The sequence below is a fragment of the Ammodytes marinus genome, assembly GCF_949987685.1.
Source record: "Ammodytes marinus genome assembly, chromosome: 14".
Classification (NCBI taxonomy): domain Eukaryota; kingdom Metazoa; phylum Chordata; class Actinopteri; order Uranoscopiformes; family Ammodytidae; genus Ammodytes; species Ammodytes marinus.
The window spans coordinates 3,579,405-3,591,904 of NC_137218.1; the positions used below are offsets into that span (position 1 = coordinate 3,579,405).

General features: G+C 39.3%; 1 long non-coding RNA gene across 1 annotated transcript; it reads right to left on the bottom strand.

The window, feature by feature from the left end:
* Positions 1 to 2,487: 2,487 nt before the first annotated feature.
* LOC307261259 lies at positions 2,488 to 4,804 on the bottom strand. Its single transcript, XR_013845214.1, has 3 exons — positions 4,664 to 4,804; positions 3,786 to 3,914; positions 2,488 to 2,665 (listed from the first exon to the last, which is right to left on the bottom strand). It is a non-coding gene; the product is annotated as an uncharacterized lncRNA (long non-coding RNA).
* Between the last annotated feature and the right edge of the window lie 7,696 nt (positions 4,805 to 12,500).

A 12,500-nucleotide genomic window follows, 5' to 3' on the forward strand; every position in this document is an offset into this window, starting at 1 on the left:
GTATTGAATTCTGAGATCCTATGTAGTATAAATGTGCGAAAAAAATTAAAATCGGTTCATCCTAGCCTGAGAAAAGGCAGAAAGAGTGTTTTTTTTAACCATATATTTCTCTTTCTCGTGACATCACAGAAAGAGAAATATAGGGTTAAAAAAAAACTTACTTTGTAAATATTACTGTGATGTCACAGTAAAAGACATCACAGTAATATTTACAAAGTAAGTTTTTTTTAACCCTATATTTCTCTTTCTGCACCTTCATATTCAAACCGGTGAAGTAGGCCTTTAACCACTTAAATCTGATAACCCCTGTCTGCTGAGGTCAAAAAACGTCCCAAAAAAATTATTCTAGCGGCATTTTCTTCACTCTTAAAGCCCATTTATTCTTTATTTTGTTGATGGAGTCTTTAGTTTAAAGCCTCTGCAAGCGCCGACGATACCAGACAGGTTTTTATAAAAATCAAAGGGCCTTCTCTGTTTAGCTGTTTAGGGAGCCGAGTTGACATCAAGCCTTAAGCCTCCAAACTGAAGGCTTTTCCACAATGTCTGTAGTTGAAAAGTTAGAGTGGGATTTTATTTTATATCCAACAGCTGCCTTGCCTCTGTAGTCTGATCCCCAGCCTTTTGGGAGGGCATTTCTTTCTTACCAGTATTGACTCTTTTTTTTTCTTCTTCTCTAGTGCAAAAAGAACTGTCTAAATCAGTGTGTGTGTGTGTGTGTGTGTGTGTGTGTGTGTGTGTGTGTGTGTGTGTGTGTGTGTGTGTGTGTGTGTGTGTGTGTGTGTGTGTGTGTGTGTGTGTGTGTGTGTTATTCAAAGGGCCCCTATCATTCAACATAGTGGATAAAAAAAAATCTATATAGTGTACTATCTAGCCCAGGAGAAGATAGACAGTGATTTAAGGGAGTTTGGGAGACAGGTTGTTGAAGCAATCTCAATCAAGCTCGGGACACACTCATGCACTTACTCATTCAAGGGATAGGATAGGAACACCATGTGCTTTCACTGGCCAAAGAAACTAGTCTAACATCTAACCCTGCGTTCCAAATCACATACTTTTTTACTACACTACATACTAAAGTACAGAAGAGTTTTAGGGCCACAGGAGAGAGAGAAGAAAAAAATCAGATAAGGAAGATTTTTTTTCATTATGTCGAGAAAAGTCATAAAGAATAAAGAGGAATACTCCAAAATGCTATTGGAGTTAGTGGGGGCATCTAGGTATTTTCAGCATACTACAATTGACCTGCATGTATTGGGACATCCTTAAAATAAGAAATTGGCATACTAAATAGTAGGGAAGTATGGGGATTGGAACACAGGGTATTTTTTTTTATGCTGAAAGTTGAACTTGAAAGTGCCGCAGGGATCCGAAATTGCATTTTTTTTTATGGCTGTGCTGAGTGAGTATACTGTTGCTTAAAAGGGCTGTTCTGTTTGAATCCTAAATATTGGATTTGGCTGCAGTCTTAACCCTCTGAGCCCTGAGGGCATTTTCTCGATTTTACATGCTTTTATAAATTACCATTTTAGAGGGCAAGTAGATAACATAATACCCAGCTGATTCATATTAAAATGTTCAGAACACTCTCAGCTCTCAGTTAGGAAGGTTCAATTTTGCCCTAGTCCAATGTAAAAAAAAAATATTTTGACATAAATGTTGAAATTTGAAGTCCGATTTTTGAAAAATTTCGAAATTTGTGTGAAATAATACCTTTATTCATCTGATTGAGTTATTTTGGCTCTTGAAATTGCTTCTCCAAAACATTAGCTTCTAAAATGTACAAGAATGTTTCCATAAAAAGGTTGGGAAGAGCAAAAAACATGACTAAAATGATCTTTTTGTCCAAACGTTTTTTGGTTTTTTGGTTCTCGATTTTACATGCTTTTATAAATTACCATTTTAGAGGATAAGTAGATAACGTAATACCCAGGTGATTCATATCAAAATGTTCAGAACACTCTCAGCTCTCAGTGAGAAAGGTTCAATTTTGCCCTAGTCCAATGTAAAAAAAAAAAATTTTGACATAAATGTTGAAATTTGAAGTCCGATTTTTGAAAAATTTCGAAATTTGTGTGAAATAATACCTTTATTCATCTGATTAAATTATTTTGGCTCTTGAAATTGCTTCTCCAGAACATTAGCTTCTAAAATGTACTGGAATTTTTCCATAAAAAGGTTGGGAAGAGCAAAAAACATGACTAAAATGATCTTTTTGTCCAAACGTTTTTTTGGTTGAGATCTAAGGGCATTTTCTCGATTTTACATGCTTTTATAAATTACCATTTTAGAGGGCAAGTAGATAACATAATACCCAGCTGATTCATATTAAAATGTTCAGAACACTCTCAGCTCTCAGTTAGGAAGGTTCAATTTTGCCCTAGTCCAATGTGAACAAAAATATTTTGACACAAATGCTGCAATTTGAAGTCAGATTTTTGAAAAATGTGGAAACTTATGTGAAATAATACCTTTATTCAACAGGACAAATTGTTTTGGCTCTTGAAATTGCCTCTCCAAAACATTAGCTTAGCGAAGGAATACAATAATTGACTAATGTTAACATGCTAATACTAAAATAAAATATGAATAGTGTGGATGCAGGAGAACTTCAGATGCTGCCAGAGGAAGGACCTGATCCACACCGTCTCGTCTCCACCAGGGAAAACTGGAAGAGAACAGACAGACAACAAATGAGCCAAGAAAAGTGAACAGGCATGAAAACAAAAAGACTATCCTGCTGAGCGAAAGCATTATCCCCATTTACAAAGCATTAGCTTCTATAATGCACTGTCATTTTCCCAAAAAAAGTTGGGAAGTGCAAAAAACATGACTAAAATCAAATTTCCCAAAATACAAATAGTCTCTTACTCTACTTTGACCACATATGAGGAATTAAGCAAAATGAGACTGAATAATGACTTGATACTAGTGTTGTTTTTGTCAACGAAATGTATGACAAAATATCGTCGTCAACGAACATTTATCACGTGACAGAAACGAGACGAGACGCAACGTAAATGGTGGTCATGTGACGAAGACTATAATCAAATATATAATGCTTTATTGTTGACTAATAAAAACGGGACTAAATGTGGTTTACAAAAACAAAAACTGACATTACAGCATCGTAAGAGAGGCCGTGTCCGGAGGGGATGTCACTTTTCCCTGTGTAAATGTTAAAATCTATGGTGTAGCCATTGCTTGAGTCCGCCAAAACGAACAATTTGAAACCCCACTTAGTAGGTTTGGCCTTCATGTATTGAGTAATTCCAGTTTTAGCCTTTGAGGCAACCATCCTTTCATCCACAGCTAGGTTTTTGTATGGATGAAAATAGGTCTTTGCTGCGGTTTTGATCAAATTGAGGAGAGGTTTGACCCTGAAGAGTTTGTCGAATTGTGGCGTTCCCTTCTTCCTATCATTGTTTACATCTTCATCTGGATCACTTATGTGTAAGTTCCAGGAGATGACACCAAATCTGTCCCTACTCATGACTGTTGCGGCAAATGGACAGGTTAAACTGTGGTTCTGCCTCCAGTAATCAGCAATGTGGTGTAGTCTAACCAGGGCCATGTAAAAGAGGAGTCCAATGTACTTGTAAAACTCCTCAACTGTCAAATCAGTCCATTTAAACTTTTTACCCATGGCAATATTTTTGGCAGCCTGTTTATTTGTGTTGCTACAGAGTGTGTGTACAGTGTGTGCAGTGAAAAACAATTTGAAGAGCTCAATTGGTGTGTAGAAGTGCGTGCCTAGCTGTGGGCCAGGGGTGCGTGCAGGTTGAAACCTGGAGACAGGAGGAGCGGTGTCCTGGTCTTCCTCAGTCTTCCAAGCCCGCTGCTGCGTAGGGGGTGCTGGTGGAGTTAGGACACGGGACCTCTTTGCGGGTGGTTCTCCTCTTCTCCTGGACCTGGTGCTGCCACAGATTCACAGAAATCAGTCTCATTATCTCATAACAAAAATATTTAAACTTCACAACTTGTATTTGCAAACAACAGTGTAATAAAAGTCGATGCAAAAACATTTCCATTCTGTACTATTTGTAAATTGTAAAGGGAAATACTTTTACACAGAATACACATCTATTACTATTATTTTCAAACAAAAGTAAACAAAAGTAGTGCTATCAATAGAGAAATCAGTCCCTGTAATGTCAAGAATGCAAAATTCAAGCTATCTTACATTTACACACAGAGCTTCATTTGCAATTTCTAAAATAAATTATTATACCCGTTTATAAACAGCTGTATAGCCTACTACAGTTTGTTTGTTTCTCTCTCTCTCTCTCTCTCGTAACTTCTGTCTCCTCCCCTCAGCCAGACTAAATGACGGCTTTCCATCTCCCACAACAGACAGCGCTGTGTGTGTCAAAATATTGACACACACACACACACACACACACACACACACCCCGGGTGTCCATTTATGCGAGACAGCTAGCAAACAAAATTGAGACACACGGGGAAGATTGCTTACTTTTACTTGTTTTCAAACTATTACTTGTTTTCAAACAACAGAAGGCTGGCGACAAGAGTATACAGCTCTGTCACGTCAGTTCCAAAAAAAAAATCGGTCACGTCACGGACGCAACATTCAAGCTAGTTTACATGTTCACACTTAGCTTCCATTACAAAAACAGACGTTTTGTCAAATAAATGCTCTTACCCGTCTTCAAATGGATCCATGTCACCTTCATATTCCTCTTCGTCAAAGCCCTCAATGTCGGAATTGGCGTCTTCCTCTGAATCTCTCAGCTGTCGAACATCCGCGCCATGGTGAAATCGAAATTAGGAGCATGATAGGAGTCCTTTGTTCAGTGATTGTGTATGTTTGACCTTAGTGGGAGGTCCTTAGTGATTACACTAAGTTGATTGGATGGTTTTTCACAAAATATGATAGCAAGCAGCTCTACCAATCACGCAAGGGAAAGGGCCGATGACGTTTTCGCAAAATGTTGATTGACAAGCGGCTCAGCCAGTAGCGCAAGGGAAAGGGTTGATACATTTTCGCGCCTCTCAGCAACATATCTCTGGCTGTGAGTCACGTAGAATCACGCGAGAATATGTCCCGGAAAGGGGAGAATCTCAGCTTTCCGGTGATATTTAAACCACATTGCTGCGATTTAATAATGTTAAATAATGTATTAAAACATAACGAAATCACCGACAGAACGCCATAGAACGCAGTACTGCGGGCTCCGGGTCCAGAGGGTTAACACTACATTGATTATTCCTGCAGTATTTTAAGAGCAGTGGTGATGGATGTAGAGGGTTGTTTTTTTTGCCTAGTTCGATAGTACATTTCTGTCTACTTAGCCGTAGCAACAAAAAACAACTGCATTTTAATGTTAAAGCTATAGTGCGTAACTTGTAATACAGAGTTCTTCTAGGGTAAGAAAGTCTAAATTCTGCTTTTCAGTTTCCTTTTGATAGAGTAAAAGCTATAGTGTGTAACTTTTTCATATAAATGAATGATGTCACATGTTACATTCAAGCCATCGCCTAATGAGTTGACGCAAAGTTGATGAAGCCTGTTATCAGCTCCACAAAACTCTCTCTGTATTTCTCAGTATGGCAGCGTTTACAAACTGGTGTCCCCCCCCCCCCCGACACTGGTGCAGGAGCTCAGAAAAAAAATCCCCAAGAAGAGCCCAAGAAATCTTTCAGTTGTTGATTCTACTGGTAAGAAAAAACCTGGACATACAGCAGAAGGTATAAAAATCCATGTGCCATCACTGAAGGCTTTACCTCATGTAGATGGCGATGCACTGACAGTGTTGTTGTTGTTAATTACTCAGAATTCCTCATGGGGGGTAAGTGTGACAGAAGTTACGCACTATAGCTTTAAACTGTCCCTTAAACTTGATAGTGATGGATAAAGCAGTCCCACTCCCACACTGTTTGCATGTCCACACAGACCACACACTGGATTTAACCAGATGTCGAATTTCCGACGACAGAAGGGAATTTGAGTCCCAAAGCATTAGGTAGGCGCCAGGTAGAGATGGAAAAAATATACTGACATCTTGTATAGCAAAATCATGATATCAAGATACTTTTATTGCAAGTAAAAGGTGCTACGAGGAACTTTTGAATATTTCTGAAACAGTCCAAAAAAATGCTATTTTTATATAGGTTTTTTTATGCCTTTGTCATGGGTATACGCTCATCCAGGAACAACAGCTGGCGTAGTAAAAACACTACCGCTTTTGTCCAAAATTCTAATTTATTACACTATTTGGATTACTAGTTCTGATGCATTCAATGTAAACAGTATTTTTATGAAATACCATAGCTAACTGCTGTAGGGATAACTTTACCCATTTTACAGTAAGTAGGTGGTTAAATGTAATGTATTAAAATGCATTGTATCATATGTTTGAATAATTTGTGTATGCACTAAAAGCATGCGACTGATTTATTACCAGTATGATATGCATACTAACTCATAGTCACCTCAATCATCTTTATCAGACAGCTCTTAATGCGAGACAGTGTCATTTGTTATGTGACGTAGTGCTTTTGCTATTTCTCATTGAATGTCTATCGGACCACTTGTTTCAAACGTACTTTTTGCTCCCAGACTCGTGTGTCACCATTGTACTAAGTCATGACGTAAATATGTCAACACTTTGCAATTTGTTAACATGGTATGTGTTAATATGGAAATGCTATCTCTGTCCCCAGACCACCACGGGTTACTTTTAGTGTGTGACTTTTCAAATTAAAGCTCTAAAATAAGATTAATAGACATGTACGTAATAGAATGGAGTGAAAGAAATGTAAACAAACACCTTTGGAATGTATAGCTAGCTCTAAATGCGCTTTAAAGGTGCAGTGTGTAATATGACATCATCAAGTAAGTTCTAGAAAGTTCTAGAATGCAACACTCCCTGGGTAACCCCAACCCTTTTGAATAATAACAGAAGCTACAGTGGCCTTCAAGGACAAGAACAATTCAAAATTTTAAACAATGCACCTGATGACATTCCAACTATGACACTTTCAAGATGGCGGCATTAGGCCTTGGTCCAAAATATGCAGAAATATAGACATATATGAGACCCTTTCTAAGGGAAAAAAAATAATACAAAAAAAATTTCAGCTATTATGCACTAAATTAAATGTACTTATGGATATTATAATTACTTTCTACAAAATCTGCTAGGAAATAAAACCCAAAATTCTACACACCGCAGGTTTAAGCAATCCAAAAAATTTAAGACCTTTGTAAGGGAAGTTCAATACTTTACCACTAAAATGCAATACTTTGAAGGCCCTTTTTCTGAGAATATTAAAATCTTTCTTAATGTTTTAAGACTGGCTGTAGGAACCCTGGATAAGTCTTCTCAAAGAAAGTGTTAATATACAGCTCTGAAAAAAACTAAAAGACCAATCTGGATTTTTTTTTTAATCTTCATCTCATAACTTATTGAAAATTCTCTAAATGATTAATATTTTTTGGGGGAGGAATTTGGTAGAAATGTTGTCAGTAGTTTATATTATAAAATCAAAATGTTCATTCTACTCAAACATATAGCCTCTAAATAGTAAAACAAGAGACACTGAACATTTGGAGTGGTCTCTTAATTTCTTCCAGAGCTGTATACTGGTGAGGTTTTTGTGTCTGCCCCTATGGCACTGATGGGATTCCTGCCAACATTTGGATTTGGGCCCAAGATAGGCAGATGGGGCCGTCTAAATATGAAGGGTTACGTGTACAGATGGCCAATCTCGCCTGTGCACGGTTTAAGAAGCACTTGACAAAAATCTGCCAAAAGACTGAAATACTAAAATACTACCAGCGACAATTTTTTTTATTTCAAGACAAAGAAAAAAAAACAGCACTAGTCTATAATATTCCATACAAACATCCCTCCCTAAATACAGCTCTGGAAAAAAATTAAGAGACCAGTCTAGATTTTTCTTCAATCTTCATCTCTACATTTACTTAATGGAAATGCTCTTTAATGACAATATTTTTGGGGGGAGGAATTTGGTAGAAATGTTGTCAGTAGTTTGTATTATAAAACCAAAATGTTCATTCTACTCAAACATATGCCTAGAAATAGTAAAATGAGAGACACTGAACATTTGGAGTGGTCTCTTGATTTTTTTCCAGAGCTGTAAATGCATGGATGGGTTGGTCTCACATATGCAATGCTCACTTAGTAGCTATTAACAAAGCTATTGTTAACAGTATATCAACGTAAGTTCATTTATGTGAGTTTATAACACATTTTCTGTTCATTTGCTGTTTACATGTAATTTATGATCATCAGAGGAAAAATTTGACTTTTTCAGAGATATTTAAAAGTTACTCGTAGCACCTTTAATAACAAATTTTAAGTAAAAAAAAAAAACTATTAAAGAGTCTTCAATTTTAGCATGGAGATTCCTGGGGGGTTAGCCTGCTTTTTACTTCCTTCCTTAGTATCTCACTTGTATCCGCTTTGGGGTCTGCAAACAGACACACACACACACACACACACACACACACACACACACACACACACACACACACACACACACACACACACACACACACACACACACACGCAGAGCTTAGCCAGCAGCTGCACACACCTGACGCCCAATCTATCCCACAAGTCACATTCTAGTGTCGGGGGGCAACAAGCAAACGGGCAAAATCTCAAGTTACGGAGAAACCTAATACTACAATGGTCCCTGCCTCCTTCCCGCCTTTTTCTAAGCCACACACACACACACACACAGGCAGAAACACACACACACACACACACACACACACACACAGGCAGAAACACACACACACACACACACACACACACACAGGCAGAAACACACACACACACACAGGCAGACGCAGACGCAGACAGACGCACAGGCAGACGCAGGCAGACACACACACAGGCAGGCAGACACAAATATACACACACACACGCAGGCACACACACAGGCAGGCAGACACACACAGGCAGCCACACACACACACACACACACAGACACCTCTCTCATGCCCCCCTCACTCAATCCCTTACCCTGGGAATATTTACTTTGCTCTGGTTGGCAGCAGTTCAGAAGAAGTAAAATAGTCGGATGCAAATGAAGGCTTTAATTAACTTAATATATGTGTGATACAGTGCTAGGGTGAAAGATCTCTCCCCCCCCCCCCGCCATTAGCCTGTTTAAGTTTAAAAACATTATTTTGGGGGGCTATTTTGCGTCCATAACATGTCTTCTTTCATACTAGTATGAATAATAGGTCTTACATTTGGTTTTATTTGAAACTAAACCGTGTATGTTTTGTATATTAGAAATATGCAGAAAATGCATTTTTTTTTTAAGATCTGGACATTGTACTTTTTAAGATATATATATATATTTTTTTTGGCATTTTTATGCTTTATTGATAGTGTAGAGACAGAGGTGAAATGGGGCAGAGAGGGGAGTGACATGCAGAGAACGACCGCGGGCTGGAATCGAACCCGGGTCCGCTGCTGGCCGAGGCCCATGGGGGGGGGGACGCCCTACCAACTGAGCTAAGGGCACCCCCGGGACATTGTACTTTTTGATTGGTAAGATGAAATAAGGCCGTATCCAAAATCTGTTCAGTAAAATATTGGACAGTAAGATCTGTGTGACAGTTGTCAAGAATCTTTGAGTATAATTTAAGTTAAAGGCTGCGTTTAAAAAGCCCTACTAATGTCCTACTCATACTAAAAGCCCTACTAACGTCCTACTCATACTACAAGCCCTACTAACATCCTACTCATACTAAAAGCCCTACTAACGTCCTACTCATACTCATTTTGACGTCAATTTGGGTATGTGACGGTTGTGTATGCGAGTTTGTGTAGGCGAGAAATGCCCAGATGAGTATTAACTTCCGGGTAGATTTTGAGTATGGATCGATAGGTTACTTTTCCTACTCAACCAACCAGCCCCACAATGCATTGCGTCTTTTCAAACGACACAGAATTATTATTATTTTTATTCTTTACTGCTTCTGTATACTTCAGTGTGAACGGTCCGACGAAACCTCGCATACACAATCGATCGGTTAAGTAGACAGTATGTAGTATATACATGTTGAGTGTGCATGAGGGAGGACGTTAGTAGGGCTTTTACAAACACAGCCATAGTCATTGCCTCAGTGGTTAAAGGTTTGGCAGTTAAAGTAAGTTGGCACCAGATCACATACCACCCACGCAGCGAGCCCATCTTTGAACAGTGGTATCATAGCAACGCAAAGCTGGTGCTGCCAAACTGTCCTAAACCCAAAGCAAAGGACAAGAAGTACTAGTGCCAACCAAAAAACTATTAGATTTTAGTGAGATGGTGAGAAGACTGGGTGTGTGTGGGGAGGGGGGGGGGGTGTGTGTGTGTGTGGGGGGGGGTGGGTGTGTGTATGTGTGTGTGTGTGTGTGGGGGGGGGGGGGGGGTGTGTCTGTATCTGTGTGTGTGTGTGTGTGTGTGCGTGTCTCTTAACTGTGTGTGTGTTGGGCAGGGGCTTCGCAGGGGCTAGTTGATGGTGAGAAGACTGTGTGTGTGTGTGTGTGTGTGTGTGTGTGTGTGAGAGAGAGTGTGTGTGTGTGTGTGGGGAGGGGGGGGTGTGTGGAGGGTGTGTGTGTGAGAGTGTGTCTGAACTGATTAGTGTGTTGGGGGGGGCTTTGTGTGGTTAGTTGATGGTGAGAAGAGTGTGTGTGTGTGTGTGTGTGTGTGTGTGATTGTGTGTGTGTGTGTGTGTGTGTGTGTGTGTGTGCGTGTGTGAGAGTATGTGTGTGTGTGTGTGTGTGTGTGTTGATTTTAGGGCAGAACATTTTTGGCTCTAACTAGCGATGTGGACTTTTTCCCACTGGGCTACAAACTCATGACCCAAAGGGCACAACTTACAGAACTAAAAACTAATAATCTAGATATTGTTATGATATAAAGTTATGGAAGCAAAATAGCCAAAAATTGACCAATACTTGAAAAAATCTAAATGTTTTTGCCTGTTTCTCTAATCATCATTCTTGAAGACCCACTTCACCGGTGGAAATATGAAGGTGTATTGAACTCTGAGATCCTATGTAGTATAAATGTGCAAACATTTTTAGAAATCGGTTCATCCTAGCCTGAGCAAAGGCAGAAAGAGTGTTTTATGGTCTCACTGTCTAACCCTACATTTTTCTAATGACATCACACTAGTAAAAATGTAGGGTTAGGATTAACAGGACAGCTGGGCCAAGGGAAGACTGAGGAAAGACTGAGGGAAGAAAAACCTCATTCATTATATTATAATAGTGATTTTATAATGATAGAACGCGGGTTCCGTATGGGTGAAGTATTCCTTTAAGTAATTGAAATAGCTGAATGTTTTTGCCTGGCATGTTTGTCTCACCTAAATTCTTGAGGGCTTTTAGTCTAGGTGTGTGTGTGTGTGTGTGTGTGTGTGTGTGTGTAATGTGACCACAGCACTATGTCATGTGCTTCTGGTATTATCTTGTGTCTTGAAAGCTGTCTTGTTGTAATGGATACGGGATATGTTACTATTTGAAACAATACAGATGCCAACAACTTGTCGTCACTATTTGCTCAAAGGCTTACACCCCCACTTCCCGCCTCACACACACACACACACACACACACACACACACACACACACACACACACACACACACACACACACACACACACACACACACACACACACACTTCCCCCCTCCCCCCTTTAAGACCATTTCATTGTCTCGAGGAATGTCTGATTTCTTTAAGGGATTTTTGGTCCAAATGTCAAACCACTATGTCTCAGTCACCTGTAGCCCGCGGTAGCACCACATTTATAACAGCATTTAGCTCAACACCAGTGTTAGGTTGCTAAATGATAGCATGAGCTCACATGACCAGAGTAACACAATAGCCAAATATACGACGAGGTAATGTCTGTGTTTTTGAACCGTTTAAAGGTCAAAAAGGCAAAAAATAGATGATCCTAACACCTGATACTGAAGGTGATTTATTAAAGGTGCAGTGTGTAATATGACATCATCAAGAAAGTTCTACAAAGTTATAGAATGCAACGCTCCCTGGGTAACCCCAACCCTTTAGAATAATAACAGAAGCTACAGTGGCCTTCAAGGACAAGAACAATTCTAAATTCTAAACAATGCACCTGATGACATTCCAACCAACATGGATTCCTCCATAAGACTTGCCTGCTCAATGTACAAAATGTAATATTAATATTTGTAATTCTCCGCTCAGGAGGATAATTCAGATTATTGGCAGAGGTGATTTTACACCAATGAGGACATATTGATGAATGAGGATATTGATTTTAGCTGATACATTACTTAAAATGTTACACAGTGTCCCTTTAAGACAACCTAAGACATTGCTAGCCTGGTCCTTCCAGACCATCGTACTTCATTTCATTTTTGAGCCACTCCCTCTGTTCGCTGATTGGACCGGCAGAAATCTGTCCGGAGAAAACCAAAGAATATACCGCAGACCCAGACTGACTACTGAAGGGAAATGAA